The 17,903-nt window shown below is 40.0% G+C and overlaps 1 long non-coding RNA gene across 2 annotated transcripts in view; it reads left to right on the plus strand.

The window, feature by feature from the left end:
* LOC138748149 (uncharacterized) overlaps positions 1-17,903 on the plus strand; it is a 43,763-nt gene that overhangs the window by 7,486 nt on the left and 18,374 nt on the right. The window contains exon 1 of one of the 2 annotated variants that reach the window (XR_011347833.1): positions 15,442-15,592. The exons of the other annotated variant lie outside the window; for it this stretch is intronic. This is a non-coding gene — a long non-coding RNA (uncharacterized lncRNA). Of the gene's footprint in view, positions 1-15,441; positions 15,593-17,903 lie in introns of those variants that run through there. 2 annotated transcript variants of the gene reach the window in all.

The following is a 17,903-nucleotide window of genomic DNA, read 5'->3' on the forward strand; positions in this document are numbered from 1 at the left end:
TAGAGATCTCACTGTACTTTCTCAGCCATTCCAGTGAATGTCCTGGTGGGTGAACCAGGATAAATCACTGGAGATGTTTATCTCTAGGAACCTCAAACCGTCTCAGCACCATTGATACAGACCAAGGAGTGAGAGAGTGGACCATTCAGTCTTTTGCACCTACTCAGCCAATAAAATCATGACCGATCTTTAATATCTTTAATAATGCCATGGAGCTTAATTCTGTTAATATCTAAAAAATGTATTGATCTCTCTCCATAATATCCTCAACATCTGTGCCAACAAAGCCAGCTGGAATGATGGATTCCATCATCCTCTGAATGAAGGAATCTCTTCTACTTTACATCCTGAATGGCCAATCCCTTATGAAATATCAGCTTTACGTTCATCCTGCCAACCCCCTGAAGAATTCTGTATGTTTCAATTAAATTACCTCTCATTATTCCAAATTGAGGATAGGACAATCCTCTCCTTATACAATCCCACTACCATCCCAGGAATTAATTTGTTCAACATATGCTGCACTCTCTCTTTCAGAATATTGTGTCCAGGAAACTAGGGCTGGTGCACAGTCTCCAGACGCAGTTTCACTCAAGCTCCATACAATTCTACTTTTACTCTCAAATCCTCTTGTAATAAAAACTACTAATTGATTGTTGGTTACATTTTAACTTTCTGTATTCATACACAGAGATGCCCAGATCTGAACGCCAACACCATTTCAACCTCCCATTATTTAAAAAATATTCTGCTGAACTGAATGACATCCGTTCTCCCGTTTAGTTTTCGACCCTTCCTATGCATTAACTCATTCTCTTAACCTGTCTAGATTCTCTTAAATCAGTGATTTTCAACCTTTTCCTTTCCACTCACATACTACTTTAAGTATTCCCTATCCCACAGGTGCTCTGTGATTAGTAAGGGATTGCTTAAGGTGGTATGTGGGTAGAAAGAAAAAGTTTGAAAACCACTGTTTTAATCGTACCTAATTAACTCGTTATGTGCACGGTTTCATAACTCCAAAGGAAATGGACCAATGACAATTTTTCTCAAGCAAAATAACAATTGGGTCTAGAGCAGTGATTCTCGACCTTCCCTTCCCACCTTAAGCAATCCCTTACTAATTACAGAGCACCTGATGGCATAGGGATTACTTAAAGTGGGATGTGAGTGGAAAGAAAAAAGTTGAGAACCACTGTCCTAAAACCTCTCAGAGCCTGAATCACTGCCCAAACTAACACTTAGCTTTCTAACAATCATGGTTATATTACACTTGGAAATCTATCAAAATCATTCATATTGACTGCGAATAGTTTTAGTTCCAGCACCAATTTCTGTTGAACAGTCTTCCAAACTAAAAACTACCCAATTATTTCTACTCTCCATTTTGAATAAAGTAATCCTCAATCCATGTATCATTTTAACCCCAATACCATGTGCCCTTGTTTTGTTTAATAATCTTTTATTTGGCACCTTATTAAAAGTCCCTGGATACCATATCAAACGGTCCACACTTTCTGCTTGATACAACTTCCCTTGGTGTGATATTTGATTCCACCTTCAAATTTGACAAACAAGTCAATGCAGTAGTAAAAGCTGGCTTTTTTCTGCTCCGCACTATTGCCAAAATCAAATCATTCCTGTCACTGAAAGACCTCGAGAAAGTTATCCACGCCCTCATTTTATCTTGCTTGGACTACTCTAACTCTATATCCAGGAATTAGTCAGTCGTCATTATCTTGTCTGCAACTGGTGCAGAATTCTGCAGCAAGGCTCCTGACAGGAGTCAAGAAGAGGGACCATATCACCCCTATTCTGGCCTCCCTGCACTGACTGCCTGTACAGCTCAGAATTGATTTTAAATTTCTCCAGTTTGTTTACAAAGCCATTAATTGACTAGTCCCCTCCTTCATCACTGATCTCCTACCGCCCTATTCCAAGACCCTCTCAGATCGGCCAACTTAGGGCACTTAATGGTTCTGGCTCAAGTCACAAACTCGGGAGATTACACCTTCGCTTCTGCAGCCCCCGAACTGTAGAACATTATTCCTCCCTCCATCAAATCAGCCCCTTCCTTTAACTCTTTCAAAAGGCTGAAGTTGTATTTGTAATCACAAGCCTTTTGAGGTGATTGTTGATTGTTACTATGTTGAATGTAAAATTCTGAACCTCGGGTACCTGTTTTAAACTACACTTTAAACAGCTGCTTAAGTTAAGATATAATGTATGATCTGGACAGTACTTTGGTCAATGTGAGTTGTTTTAAATGTGCTATAATAAACTAAACAAAACTAATTACAATGACCTGTCAGACATGATATTTTGTTTTGTAAGTTATTCTGTCTTTGTCAAGTCCTGTTACTGTTGTTCAAGTGGCTAAATACATTGTGTGAAATAATAAATTTCAGTATTTTCCTATTGATATTGGACTGACACACGTCTATCGTACACAGTTTTATTTCTCTTTGTCTCTTAATTGGTGGGGTTACATTTGCTCTCTTTCAAAATGTGGGAACCACTTGGAACCTCTGAAATTTTGGAAGATGACAACCAGGGCATCCATGTTCTCCTCAGCATACAGATCATTGTGTCTTGAATATTTGTCAGCTCTACGTCCCATTCATCTTGTTGCTACTTGATTTAAACCAATACAATTTTCTTCGAGCTCCTTGTCTATAAACTTGTAGCTCTCTACTTTTGTGAGTGCTATCCTTGTGTCTTCTTCCATGAGGACAGATACAATGTAATTAGACTGTTTTTTGTTCAGGGTATTTTACTTGTAATGGTGATTAATATCCAGTGAAAGACAGAATCTCATTTAAGTAACCACAAGCTTTAATCGACACCATTCTTCAAAAACTTCTCAAAAATTAGACAAAATTTTATCAGCCTATGGTAGGTTTAATTATTTAAAGACTCTAATGGCATCTCTGCATACTTATATATAGAATTGCCACCAGGATGGTTAAAGCTATATTTGGCAGACAAGATTATGGCTTGAAAATTTAATCAAACTGTTCTTGGTCTTAATATTAGGAATTACTCAACAGCTGTCATTTCTCGCTTTGAAAAATTGAAACAATTATATTTGCAGCCCATGACAAAAATTTAGAATATCTATCAAGTTCACCTCAGCTGTAATGACATTTTAACATTTGCATGAAATTTATATACTTTACAAGTGATTTTCAATGCTATATAAAAGCAGTTGGCTACTGTAACATTGTTATCTTACTCCACGTAATGCTAATGTTAGAGATCTAATTAGATCAGTTGCATTAACTTTCCTTTCTTTAATGGTTTAGACCCATAACTCACAACGCTTCTCTCATGAAGAACGATAATTTTGCAATTCATCTCTGTGACGTGTTGTTTTCAATTTTTTCAGGTGGATTAAATCATTTAAGATCAGTTTTTTAAACATCAGCAATAATCCCAATGTTTGAAATTATGATTTTATTCTTACGAAGGGAATGAGGTAACAGCTTCTGTGTGAAACAAAGCTAATTGTTGTTCAGGACAGCCAGGCTCTTCCCAAATCTAATGCTCTATAACATTCTTACATTGGAAATTAGAGCATGACAAAGAGCAATTCTCATAACAAATGTTCCCCGCAGATTCTCACACATCTTTCAAATGCCATTATACTTCCTCAGTGCAGCTCAGGAAATTAATTCCACGCCATCACAATCATCTGTCGAAAGTCACTCAATCTGAATAATATATAATTTTTCTCTTCTAACTGTGAGTCAGTATTACTGTTAAAGTTTGAGGCAAGGGTGTTCAAGTGTCCACAAAGATTCGGAATTAATTAAGTTGTAGCTCTCCTTCTCTTGAGAAGAAACAAACCCTAACTCCCTTAGAGCTCCAAAGTATTTTGCTAAGATTTATTGTAGTTTATTTCTCTACATTGTCATCAGTCCTGAGGTATCCTTCTAATCTAAGCGTGGCAGCAAGATTTCAGCATGTTTCATACGAGGCCGTCCAGGGTCCTATAGACCCCAATTTGGAGAAACATTAAATGACCTTTTATTGAATTTAGAATGTTTAATAACAAAATGTTGCTGACACACTGCATTAGTTCCACTGACTTTAAAATGTTTTGCCGCTGATTTTCATTTGTACTAGGCATCTGATGCCTCTTGTGTCAGTGTCCAACAAAATGTCCAATAGTCGGCCAGCATCAATGGATTCCAGTCGCCCTGATACCGCTTTCCCATGGTTGTAATGTTCTGGTGGAACTTTTCACCGTGTTCGTCACTGACCACACCAAGATTAGCAGGGAAGAAGTCCAAGTGCGAATGCAGTAAATGAATTTTTAATGACATGCTGTACTCCATGGTTTTATATGTTTGAAGAAGACTTAAAATATAACAGGAAATCACAAAAATAGTGATATCTAAAAAATGGTACACGATAGGAAAAATCTAAGGTGATTTTCATGATCAGAGGCCTAAAATCCATAAAATACACCCAAAGTGTTCAAGAAGCAAAATCTTCATTACCTAATGCTATCAACTATTACTAAAAATGGACTGTTGTAAAGTTTTTAAATTTAGATATACAGCATGTAACAGGCCTTTTTAGCCCACGAGCCCCAGTTACACCCAATTGACCTACACCCCTGGTACATTTAAAACGGTGGGAGGAAACCGAAGCCCCAAGGAAAACCCATGCAGATACGGGGAGAACGTACAAACTCCTTACAGACAGTGCGGGAATCCATCCACGGTCCTGATCACGCGTGCTGTAACAGCACTGCATTAATCGCTATGCTGACAATGTGTTAGTGCACTATCCACCATGCCTTTGAGATTCTGCTCCTATATTGTATCCCGAAGATATGAGACACTGGATTTATATACTTACTGCTTATTTTCCTTTCCTATTCTCACTACCTTGTGGTTTTCCATATTTATTATCTGCCACTCATCTGTCTATGTCCTCTTTTATCTGTTTTTTAGATACGTACTTGTTTGAAATTCTACTCCACTCCAAGCCTTGTCATCTGCAAACCTAATTTTTTTTTCACTCCGCCAGTCTTTGAAAATGTTAAGATCCCACTTTGATCTCGATGATTCCTGCTGGGGACCTGTTATCATTTATGTTCCTTAAATATACTTTGCGTAATTTTACCGGTCTGAAGAATGTCCAACATCTTGGACATTCACACACGAACAACCATAACTCCAAATCTCATTTTCTTTACGTGAGTGTAGAAGTGCACCTTACACATCATCGCGTGTCATCGATACATCCTATTCATTAGCCCGTTGTTCGCGGAATGCCTTTTGTTCATTTTAGACTGCAGATGTTCTGGGAAATTTGCAAGGGGTCTAGAAGGTAAAATGTCAGAATGGAAATGGCAGCCTCATTCCCGTTCTGAGCTTTTTTATACAGCATGCATTCCAGGAAATTGGGAATAATTTCCTGGAACGCAGCAGCTGTGTTAAAAAGCATAATTGTGACACAGTTCCATGCAAGGGGACCGTTCATGGTTTGAAGGATTTCAATTCAGAAGCTGACTTATTACATTCTGAATCTGTTGTTTTGGTGCTAAGTTATTGAATCCAAGTGAATAAATTTCTCCACTGGAATTTTTCTTCTGAAAATGCTTGGTAATCCCTTTTACAAACCCAACTATAATGGCCCTCTCTGCACAATAATTAGGAAGACTGAGCAGGACCATTATATTTTCTCAGGGTAGCAAAGGAGAAATTGAAGGCCCAGTCATTCTTGTAAGCCGCTTTATGGCCATTATATTGCGCACTGGCAGATGGCTGACAGTAGGTCAATATGCATTAAGCAAACTAGCAATAAAAATGAACAAAAGTTGCTGTAAATAAACAGCAGGTGGCTGGTGAAGGGCTAAGTCAACCCCTAAACCTTTAGAATGTCAACAGAAAGCTCAATGGCCCCCAATAGGGGTTGCAGACATGAGTGAATGTTTGGAACGTAACACATCAACATTGACTTTTCTTTCTAACATCATCTTTTCTCATGAAGATCCTTCATCAATTCTGTGCGGAGCACTAGGGTGGGGGGGGGGGAGGGTTGCTGAGGATGCAGACCAGGTGACTCCATCAGAAAGGGTGACACCAAATTGACCGTTTATAAAATTTTGTGCAGTGTTTCAGCAGGAGTTTATTATTTCTTTAATAAAAATATCTTTGTAGTTAGTTTTCGGAAGCCCAGCTCACATGTATCAATAGACCTGCAAGGCTAAAACTCTCTGCTAATTTACTTTCTGAACCTTCTAATGCGCTCCAGTCAGAGCTGTCATTATTACCCAATTACAATGACGCATCGAATCACGTGGTTTCATCTGCACGCGCTATAAGCACACGCTGTTCCTTTCCTTCCTGCTGGTGTTTTTATACTCGCTGCTTTTGTCAGATTTTCTGGTGTCTTAGCTACATTATTTGTGAACCTATATCAATAACATTTTTTAGAATGAAGTAGTAATTAAAGGAATTTTCCATAAAACTATGAAACTATATAAAAGGCTGTGCATATGATGTTGTAATTTAAAAGGGTAATTTTAATTTTGCCAGTTGTTTATCTCCGTACTATGGCCATTTCATTCAGCGATCTACGGGAATTACGGTTTACGAATAACATTAGCACAGAATTACTCAGAATTCTGTTGGGTCCATTGGAGGTGGGGGACGCCATGACTTTCCACACTGGGTGACACCAACCTTAGTGACCCCCACTGGTGCAGAGCCCCACTTGGAAATTAGTCTTTTTCTTCTCTTTACATCCAGACTTTTAAGATGAACTCAACAAGAAATCTTTCGGACGAAAGGTTCTGGCCCATGAGGTGGACTATTCTTTCTCCCCCACCTGTGCTGCTCATACCGATGAGTTCCTCCGGCAGATTATGTTTTGCTCCAGAATCCAGCATCTACAACCTCTCTCGTGTACCTAGAAATCTGTCCTTTCTTTATTGTTGTACCTTTCCAGTTTTCACGCTCTTTTCCATTTTCTATTTTTCTTTCTTATGTTTTTTTTTACATAGCCGCTGTGTTCCAGGAAAGTATTCTCATTTACCCAGAATGCCTGCTGCGTAGAAAGTTCGGAATGGGAATGAGGGTGCCATTCTCGGTCCAACATTTTACCTCCTAGACCCCTAGTCACTTTCCCAGAACTGCAGGGATTCTGTGACCAAGGGGCTAATGAATATGGTGTAGCTATGACGCGCTGCCGGGAGGCTATCTAAACTCGCAGGCAGAAATGGAAATTTGCAATTTTGGTCATTCCTGTATGAACAACCACTGCCGGGATGTCGGGAGACTCTTCCTAACAGTAAAATCCTGCAAAGTCTATGTAAAAAAAGCATATCTGTCTATGATAGAGATTATCCTCTCTAGGACATCAAAAGGTGATGGGAATGAAATAAATTAATGTTAATTGTCAAAGTTATGTTATTGGTGAAATAGGGTCAGAGCAACAGAAAATGTAAACCTTGGAGACTGCTCATATTCATGCAGGAGTGAGCTCAAATTCTGATGAGTGTAGGTTTGAGAAACATGTTTTCTTCACTATCTGACTATTAAGCATTGGGACGATAAAATAAGTTTGGTAGTGAGGTTCACTTGCAACTGTCCTCGCCTGGAATTTCCTTCAGTTGGAGTGCATCCTTCTTTGAACAATTCCCCTTCCCCCACCCCTACTGAGAGGAGCATGTACACACACATGGTATCTACTTGACAACTGCCATAACATTGCTGAACAATGAATCCAATTAATGATCTTTGACAGGTTCAATGCCAGAAGTAAAGAAATGCTAATTTACACATTTTTCCCAAAGCCAAAGTACCACAGATACTGGAAATGTAGAAAAACGTTGAAAAGATTCAGCAGGCCAGACAAAAGAGTGAAACATTCTGGGTTTCACTTTTCGTGTAGACATTTCCACATTTCTCTTCTTTCCCAGTTTCAGGAAAGAGCAAAAGAGAACAAAATACGAAGGTTTATGAATTTATATAAACATTTTACAGAGCAAATTTTTTTTTTAATCTGCGGGATAGATGAAGGTGGAAGATGTACACAATATATAGTCATTAAGTTAAAAAGTGGCACAACTCAGGCCCTTCTGCCCAACAAGATTAAGTCAACTATCAAGCATCTACTAACATAGAACCAGAGAAAAATTACAGCACAGGCCACATCGGCCCCTCTAGTCTGGGACGAACCATTTTTTTCCAAGTCCCACTGACCTGCATCCAGCCCATAGCCCTCCATACCTCCCCCATCCATATACCTGTCCAAATTCTCCTTAAATATTAAATTTGACCCTGCATGTACCACTTCAGCTGGACTCGTTCCACACTCACACCACTCTCTGTGTGAAGAAGTTCTCCCTCATGTTCCATCTAATCTTTTCCCTTTGCACCCTTAACCTATGTCCTCTGGTTTGTATCTCACCAACCTAACCTCAGTGGAAAAAGTCTACCTATATTGACTCTGTCTATCCCCCTCGTAATTTTAAATACCTCTATCATATCTCCCCTCATTCTTATGCTCCAGGGAATAAAGACCTAGCCTGTTTAACCTTTCCCTGTAACTCAGTTCATGATGTCCGGGCAATATCCTAGTAAATCTTCTCTGCCCTCTCATCTTATTGATATCTTTCCTGGCCTTAGGTGATGAAAACTGCACACAATACTCCAAATTTGGCTTCACCAATACAACTTTAACATAACATCCCAACTCCTGTACTAGGTATTTTGATTTATGAAGTCCAATAAGCCAAAAGCTCTCTTTACACCCCTATCCACCTGTGACGCCACTTTCAGGGAATCATGTCATCTATTGACACTATTCCGACAATAATCCTATTTTAAAAAAATTCTCACATTACAGTCAATCCTAAACTCACCAACACATGAGGGCCAACTAACAGTGGCTGATATATGTACCACTCATGCATCTTTTGACAGTGGGATTAAAAAAATAAGAGTCCAGAGGTAACACAAGTGGTCACAGGGACAACAGGAAACAAATAGTACCCAAAGTCAGGGTTGAACCAGGACTACTGGAGTTATGAGGAGCATCTCTCCTAGTTGTGCCACTGCACTGCTAATATTAAAATAGAAACAAAATTATTTTAGCTTAAAACCAGTGCAATTCTGAAATATGTTTTCTGAGGGGAAAATCGACCATAAACAAATAATTCTTCAGGTTAGTGAGACTTTGTAGCAGTAATTAAGGCTTAATAGGGTGTTATTACAGAGCCAGTTACACTTTTTATGAACATCTTTGTTGATTATCTACAGTGTGTAAAAATTTGAAAAAATGTTAACATTATAATTCAGTCAGTGAAGTGAACCAGGTGGGAGAGCAGGGTATTACTAACAATTTGAGCAATTTCTCATTAAATTTTGCATTTGAAGATGTCAGATGTTACTATCATATTTTCTCCATGATGAAGATCTTGTTGTGAATTCCAGGCCAATGTTTTAATTTTAAAAAATTTAAATTTAGACATACAGCACAGTAACGGGCCAATTCGGCCCATGAGTCCGTGCCGCCCGATTTACACCCCATTAACCTACAACCCCCGGTACGTTTTAAACTTTGGGAGGAAACCAGAGCCCCCAGAGAAAACCCACGCAGACATGGGGAGAATGTACAAACCCGGTCCCGATCACTGGCGCTATAAAGGTGTTGTGCTAACAGCTTCGCTAACCGTGCTGCCCAAAGGCAGAGAGAGGTAAGGTGAGATCAGGTTGTATACCAAATTAAATAAGATAAATTGAAGGAGAAACTCTTACTCCTGCATTTAAATATCTCTTAAGGAATACCAATTATTTTAGAGCCTTAAACAAACAAAAAAATGCTGAGCAACTCAGCAGATAGAAATATATGGGTAGAAATAATCGGTCAATGTTTCAGATTTGGACTCTTTATCAAGATAAAGATAATAAAGAGGTGCAATACATGTATAAAGGAGGAAAGAAGTTTCTCGAGAGCTCAAGTCCAGAGGTGAGGGTATAGAACGGTAGAACGGAAGGTGTGAGAGGTGGAGAGATAGGCAGAGGGAGAGACCTCTAGGAAGGGCGGGGGAAGGCTGGGGGAGAGGAAGGGAATAAATTGGAGAGGGGGGGGAAAAAGGTAAATTGATGGAAACTAGAATTAGATGAGGATAGGGGCTTACCGAAAATTAGAAAAGTCAATGCTCATGACATTAGGCTTAAGGCTCAAGATTCCAGCATCTGCAGCTTTGGGATTTCACTTTAGAGGTTTAATCTGCTATTTGTATGAAGTATTGTCTGTATATTTCATAAGTGTCCTTGTTTGCACATGGGTGATCATTGATTGAGCGGTAGGGTAGCAACTTCAAACAATTTTTTTGCGATTAAATGGTAGTGTAGTGATTAAATGACTAGACTTGTAAAACAGAGATCCAATTCAACCATGGCAGCTGAGAAATTTAAATGGGGTTAATACTCATTGGCAATGATAACCACAATCCAGTCGTTCACTAATATCCCTTGGGGCATTAACTTCTGCACGGTAGAAAATGTGCTATTCTGACCTGATTTAGCCAATAAGTGACTCCAGATCAAATAATGTGCCTCACCCTCAAATGATTCTCCAAAATGTCCTTGCAAGGCACACAATTCTAGGCAATTAGATATGGACAATAAATTCTGGCCTTGCCAATGACACTCAAAGCTGACAAGTGAATAAATTATTGAAATACATGTTTCCATCACGATTAAACATTGACACATTGATACAAGATTCCAGCTTTACTACCTTCTCTCTGCTGATGTCTATGTAGAATGTGTCTTTAAGAACCACTTTACCAAGGGGGTAAGTGCATCCTTTCTCTTCCTTTTGTTGAGTATTTATATATTGTAAATATATTTATGTATAAACATAAATATATATATAATTCATATCTAAGTATTTTGTGTGTGTGTGTGTTCAAGATTCAACATTCAATTTATTGTCATTGCAATAAAATAGTGTTATATTACATGAAATTGCTTTTGCCTGCTGTAAGGCAGATTTGCCATCGGTAGAAATTGCATGAAAAGCCTCTTACAGTCAGAGAAAGAGAAGCAGAAGAGAGCCCCCCCCCCCCCCCAGAGTCACTGAGTGTCCGTAGATTCGCCTCCAGCGCTTCTGCAGCCCTCACAGCCACATAGAGTCCAGTCCAGTGCCTTCTCAGTTCCAATATCTGGTACCCATTCAGCCAGTTTCGAGCCAGCAATCCTCAGCCTGGTGTGAATCCCCCGACAGCAGTCTCCAGCAGCCCCCAGCCTCCGTGGGTTCCTTGCCTCAAGTTGCCAGCAAGCCACTGCACATGTGGGTCTTTCAGCCACAGAGCCAGCAATCTCTCGCCATGGTCACCATCTCCTCTGCTTCTCCTTCTCAGACAGGGGATGGTCTTCCCATTTTCTAGTGCCCTGCATCAATTCTCCATTCCCCTGGAGTCTGCAACCCCTCCTAACTGCTGCCAGTCACAGGTGCCGCCAGCTTGGGTGCAGGCCCTGTAGTCGCGGGATTTTAAATAAAACTACCATCTGCTCCTTTACCCGGTGATTCAAAACCCAAGTGGAGCTGACAGCAGTTGACTGGGCGGTTGGACCTGTGGGAGCACTGTATCTGTGAGCTGCACTCCTCGCTCCCCACAGATTCACAACAGCACGCGCACACACACACACACACACACACACACACACACACACACACACACACACACACACACACACACACACACACACACACACACACACACACACACACACACACACACACACACACACCCCCCCCCCCCCAATGACAATCTCAGTGTATTGTCTTGGATATGATTTTTACATATGTGCACAACTTAAGAAACCGGGAATAATGATTTTCTCTCCAACAACATTATTGCAGATTCCTTCATCCTGTCACATGCTATCAGTCTCCAAGAGTTATTCTCCTGAAGGCAACCACACCAATACGAAAAGAAGAGCAAGAAGAATATTAACTTCCATGAAAAGCACCAAAATTCTCATATGGCATATTATTCCAGTGTTTAAAATAGTTAATAATTCTTCCATTTTTTAAAGATTTTATTAGTTTTGTGACAGAACAGTAGCATTAATTAAAATAACTTCAATTGGCAGAAGTACATTGTGGGCCGATTTGTACTTCATCTGACTCTCTGTGCCAGCTCAACCCCACACTATGCCTGCGGCTGCACTTTTTTGTGGCCACATGGGAGTTCATCGAACTGGGAGTGCTGGATAAACACCACCAATCCTCATGGCATACAGTCTCGAACGACAACCAGGCAACTAAGCCCCTACCCCAGACCGTGTTGGTGGGAATGGTCAGAAGCATTTAACAATTGTTCAAATGATCTAAAAGTAAATAAATTTACTACAAAACACTTTTTTGCGAGCAACTAATTAATCAAAAGATTTTTTGATGAAAAAAAGATGAAACAAATAAATGCACTTTTCCTTTCAAAGGCCAGTGATCCTAATTCAAATCAACCTCACACCATTCACAACTGCTACTGTTTTCTTGCCTTTAGTTGGAGCGGTATTTAGAAATTAAGTTTGGAATATTGCCAGGACAGGCGGTCCTGGGTTACATAAGGATTCTGTTGCTGAGAACTGTCTGTAAGCTGATTTTGCAGTGAGTTAGAAATCGTCAATTTTCCACAGTGACCCAGATCACATCGCTCGACAAACACTATCATTTCATTCAATAATCTTTCTCACACTGCCCATAATTAAGCTAATTGGATATATGCTCTATCCAATCATAAATAAATATTGCAAAACATTTCATTGTTATTATTAGTGGCTTTAAAAAGCTTTAGAGATGTCAAAGAGAATTTGCATAAAGATGAATTTCCATAAGCAGGTAATTCATAACCAGGGAGCTCCTGTGTTCTCTTTATCTCAACGCTAGCTCTGCAGAAGTTGCATGAAGCAAGGTGGAATCTGTTCTTGTATATGGTTAACTGATCCAGAGGCAGAGGAGGTTTGATCTGACTTTGATTGATATATTTAAAAATATAAGAAAGAGGAGCAGGAGTTGGCCATCTAGCCCGTTGAGCCTGTTCTGCCATTCAATGTGATCATGGCTGATATGACGATCGGCCTTTTCCCCATATCCCTTAATTCTGGCTACTATGTAAAAATCTATCCAATCTTGTTGTAAAAATATTTTTCTGGGGTCACCTCCACTGCTTCATTGAACGGCAAATTCCACAGATTCACCATCCTCTGGGAAATTTTCATCTCTGTCCTGAACCTACTACCCTGAATCTTGAGACTATATCCCCTAGTTCTGGTCTCCCCCACCACTTGCATCTTATCTGTGCCTTTCATATTTTTATACATTTCTATAAAATTCACTCTCATCCTTCTAAATTCCAGTGAATACAGTCATAGTCTCTCCTCATAGGCTAACCTCTTCACCTCTGGAATCAACCTGGTGAACCTCCACTGGGCCACCTCCAAAGCCAGGACATCCTTCCTCAAGTAAGGAGACCAGAACTGCATGTGATACTTCCGATGCGGCCTCACCAGTACCCTGTGCAGTTGCCGCATAACTTCCCTGCTCTTATACTCAATCCTTCTTGAATGCCAGCATTCCATTTGCTGCCTTGATAGCCTACTGCACCTGCAAACAGTCTTTAGCGATTCATGCACAAGCACTCCCAGGTCCTTCTGCTCGGCAGCACGCTGCAATCGTTTGCCATTTAAATAATTTTTCCTTCCACATCTGGATCTTCTGCTAAACTGCACATGATCTTTGAGGATGGAGAAACCCAGGGAGCCCAGATGTTAAATCTTGGATGAATTCCTTGCTTTGAACAACTCGTTTGGTCTAGGCGTCAGTCCCTTTGTTGTTACTTTTGACAAGCTGACAAATGTCAAGAAAATAATCTCCCTGCCATTCGAGCATCATTTGTCCCCCCAGGTGGTTGTAAAAAATGTTATTGCCCCATTTTAAAAAAAAAGAGCAGGAGATAGTGAAATAATGTAATGCACTGGAGTGCAATGTGGAGCCATCTAATGCTGCTTTTTCAGATTCAATCATTTGTTGACCTGAACCATATCAATGACCGGAGATGCCATTAGAACACAAGGTGCCTATTCAAAGGACCGGGTGGGGGGTGGGGGGGGGGAAACCACTGCACAGCATCACTAATTGTTTTCCACTGGCTTTCTTTCTTATTTATGGTTCAAGGTTCCCTTTATTGTTATGGAATAATACAAAAATGCATTGGAAGGATGAAAGAATCATGGAATCAAAGAAGAACCACCTGGCCTTAGCCCACATTCTAACTCTTGCTCGACTACTCTGCAGGATATTGTGCTTCAAGAATATATATAACACGATGAGGGCTTTTGATTCCATTGCCCTTAACCCTTTGAACTCTGGCCATTTTTAACCTTTGATAATATATACTCAGGACTGGTTCCATGGGCAAACTACATTTTGAACATCAGTATGAACCAGCTGGTGCTTGGGTATAAAATTAGTTACAGAAAATGGGGACAGGGAGTGTATGCAATTGTTGGTAATCCCTGAAAACTGAGGCATGGAGTATATGCGCTTGTTGGTAGTCCCAGAAAACAGGGACACAAAGGGTTAAAGCAGGTGTTCCTTTCTGTAAAGATGTTTCTGCAAATCTTCTGATCAAACTCTAGGAGCTGGAACTCTGTTCTGACTTAGATGGTGGAGAGGATAAGCGATTAAAAGCCCATAAACTCTTCATACAATCTACCAAGATAAAGTTTTTCATATAATTAGATGTTTTTCTATGGTATCCTCAGCTGCCAAGTATCTCTCACATTTTTCCTCACTGTTGAATATAGAAACAATGCCCTCTTGGGAATTAACTGGAATTCAAGCCTGCCATATAAATTATTTAAATCTATATGCTGTCAGGCATACTTTATTTTCATAAACATTTCATGCTTTTGAAATTATAGAGCAGCCAGAGTCATAAATGACAATCCTGCCTACTCCTGAAATCTGATTTTTTTTCCTAATCCACAGAGTCATCATTCGAAGGTGGATTGTTGAACTTTTTGAACTCAGTTTGGACTTTCTAAATATGGAGGTTAATAGCCAAGAGAATCTTGCTGTGCAGCAGTTGATAGGAAGACCAGAGAAGAGCTGAGAAACATTTGCTTTCACCCAGAATGATGGGCTGCTGAGGCTCTGATAGCTCAGTGGTTAGAGCACTGGTCTTGTAAACCAGGGGTCGTGAGTTTGTTCCACACTGGGACTTCATTTCTGTGAGGGGTGCTTGACAAAGTGACGACTCTCTGTCTTTGTAATGGTGGACAAAGTTAAAGAATTTCATGTATGTTACATTCTAAATGCAGCATTATGTGACAATAATTAAACCTTTATCTTTTTTTTAACCTTTGCATATTGTCTGAAAAGGTAGCAGAGGTAGAAACACCCATCACAATTAACCTGCTACCTGCTGGTGACCAAGAGCCAAGACAATATTTCTCAAAGTATCTTCATGTGACAAGTATGGACTGGATGGACCAAATGGCATCCAACTGTACAATCTTTCTATGATCCTATAAAGATACTTTTAATTTAAAAGGTACTGTGCTCATGGTTAGTAATGAGTTTTCACAACTAGGTCAAATTCAGTCAGGGTGATAATTATCAATATTATTATTAATGAATCACTTTTTGTTTCTGCTGACTGCGTAGGTCATACATGCACTTAGTTTAACAAAGTCAAAGCAGACTTGGATCCACAAAAAAAAAGCTGCCTATACATTGTAGTCTCACGACAACAGTGCTCGAGAATGAATAGACTGGGAAATATTGAATAAAAGCATGACTACATTAAAGATTGTTCGCCTGAAAGGTACATCTTTCCGGCAAGGCAAATAACCTCTGCTGTGCAGCAGATTCATGCTGGAGCTGACTTTTGAGTCCATAATACTTTCATTAGATAGAAGCAGGAAAATGTTCTGCTCTCTAAATGTGACAACTTTCATATTGATGAGCAAAATCACCAAGGAACATAACATGCCTGAATTTTTATACTTCCCTTTTCTTTTCATGAATTTCTGATTTATTGAGCTTCAGGAGGGGAAGGGCACAGAATTACAGAAGCACAACGGACAATGATTGAAGAGGCATTAAACAGCAATGAGTGGATCTGTCAAGATCAGGAAAAGGAGGCAAACAGGAGGAGAGAGTGTAATTGAGGAAGAGGGTAGATCTATGATTGGGGAAGGGCAAGAGAGATCATTAAAGGGAGTAGGGACTGCCAATCAAGATGGGGTGGATCAATCAGCTGAGAGAAGCAATCAAAGAGACTAAGGAGGGATTAAGAATGGTTGATCAAGAAAAGAAAGGGGTGAATGGCAGTGTGTGGATACCAAGAGTGCAAATATGCTGGCAGTCAGCAGGAAGATAAGACATAATCAAAGTCGGAAGGAGGCTAGGTGTAGTGAACAAACAAAAGGGGAATTGGGAGAGATTGGGAAAAAACTCTGAATGGATAACTACTAAATGTAAGGGGCTCAGGAGAGAAAAGGGGCATGATTCAGGGAAGGAAGCCATCAGCACGGAGTGGGCCCATCAGGGAACATTTAGGAAAGGGAGGAGGGAGTGGGGAGAGTATGGTGAATGAAGTCAGAGCTGGAGGACTTGCATTTGAGAAAATAAACGTGGATTTACAAGGCATAAGTTAGCTTCGGTGACGGTAACTGTAAAATTACTGGATTATTGATTAAGGCTGACTGACACATTAATATTCTTCAGGGAGTGAGATTTGTCATCTTTCCTGGTCTGGCTTTGACCAAGGCAGACTGTGATGATGTAATTCAGCAGTAGCTTCGATACCCAGCACTGTCTGTAAGGAGTTTGTGCGTTCTCCCACATCTGAATGAGTTACCTCCAGGTAATCTGGTTTCCTCCCACCATTCAAAAATGTACTGGGGGGTGTAGGTTAATTAGATGTAATTTGATTGTGGGCTGAAAGGTGCCTGTTACCATGATGTATCTCTAATTTTTTTTAATTTAAAATTTAAAAAAATTAAATTCTATCAATGAAAGAATAACCAAAACATCAGATAAATCTCTCTGGCCATTGAGGGTCTCATTACCCTCAGCGGGCTGAAATGGTCCAGCTAAAGCTTTACATTGGAAGATTACCAAGGTGAGGTGAGCAGAAAACTCAGGGATCTGCTCAAAGCTTCCATGCGGAGGTGTGATATCTGTATTGATTTCTGGAAACCAAAGTACTGATGAAGCATGTGGGATGGTTTAGAGAACCTTGAGCCCAGCTATTGGTTGCCCAAGGAAGTCCTGCAGAAGATGCACAATGGAAGCATCACTGCACCAATCACTCACCCGTCAATCACATCAGTCACTTCCTGTCCCGTCTGTGGAAGAATCTGCAGTTCCCAAATTGTCCTCCTTTGAAAAATCATAACCTTCTGAACTGGCACGGAAGCCAGTCATCCGTGATTCCAAGCACTGCTGAAGGAAGAGAAAGAAAAATATCTGAATCAGGCACAATATGAATTAGTGTAAGGACATCAGAGGTTCTAATGACCTCAAATTACAGAGGGGATTGGCCAGCAAAGGCACATTGGAATGTCGTAGCAAAGTCATTCTCAGAAAGATGTATGATTAAATTAATTCTTTTTTCACGCAGTCAGATTTGATGGATATTCCATCTGGGTTTCAGTTTAAATTTGTCACAAATAACAGAGTAGAGTGAGACAGAATAACAGGTTATCTTGAACATTTATATAGCCCCGTAAAGAGCATAAAGTCCAGTAAACAAAATTACAATGAAAAGGAAGATCAGCTCACACTGTTATAGGGTTCATTCAGGAGCCAGATGGCTGCAGGGAAGAAACAGTCTTTAATCTTGTTGATGCATGCTT

The sequence above is a fragment of the Narcine bancroftii genome, chromosome 13, assembly GCF_036971445.1.
Source record: "Narcine bancroftii isolate sNarBan1 chromosome 13, sNarBan1.hap1, whole genome shotgun sequence".
In the NCBI taxonomy this organism is placed as follows: domain Eukaryota; kingdom Metazoa; phylum Chordata; class Chondrichthyes; order Torpediniformes; family Narcinidae; genus Narcine; species Narcine bancroftii.